Here is an 818-nt window from a genome sequence, read left to right as displayed (position 1 = left end):
TTTTTTTTTTTTTTTCTTCTCCCGCACCGCATCTGTTTTTCTCATTCTTCTTCGTTTTCTTTTGTTTTCTTTGCACCTGTGTTTGTTTGTTTTTGATCCGTCGTCTTTCTCCTTGTGTCGCGTGTTCACCTGCGCTTTTTTTTTTTGTTGTTGTTGTTGTTGCTTTGTTTTCTGCCGTGCATGTGAAGGAAGGCCTTGATACCGAAGGAAAAAAAAAAAAAGGAAGTCGCCGTTTGAGATGTGGTGGCTATACCTGCTCATTGCGTTCATACTTCTTGCTGTGGCCCCGGCGTTCGTGGTGCGGGGGAAGGTGGAGAAGCAGAGGAGCGGCGCTCAAAAGCAGCAGCAGCAGCATGTGGACACTGGAGCAGGCGCGGCGCGTGTTCGCCGTGCCCGAAAGGAGGAATGAGGGGTAAATATGTGAGGGGAGCTCCGCGCGTGTCACCTCCGCTCGTGCCTGTGCGCCACGGCAGATGCGGCTCGCTTGGCGGGGAGTGCTGTGGGGTGGGTTGTGGAGCACTCACCCCACACACCGACTGTGAGGCGTAGCTGGGAGTGTTAACACACTAACGAAGTAATGAAATAGATTCGCCCCGCACGTGTCGTTCTTCCGGGGTCCCTTTTTCCTATTGCTTCCTTTCCCGGTCATTTTATTTTTGTTTTGTCGTGCTTCGCCCACCTTGTCCCTTTCTGCACCTGTGTGTTACCCATCTGCGACATCAATCACAACAAACAGCACAAGAGAGGGTAGCGCCAGTGGTGGCAGCAGTAGTATTCATTCGTAATAGTGATAGTGGCGGCTGTAGTGTGAGTGGAGA

The sequence above is a fragment of the Trypanosoma grayi genome (genome assembly GCF_000691245.1).
Source record: "Trypanosoma grayi strain ANR4 Tgr_182_V1, whole genome shotgun sequence".
Taxonomy (NCBI): domain Eukaryota; phylum Euglenozoa; class Kinetoplastea; order Trypanosomatida; family Trypanosomatidae; genus Trypanosoma; species Trypanosoma grayi.
Note: the sequence above shows the minus strand (reverse complement) of the source record.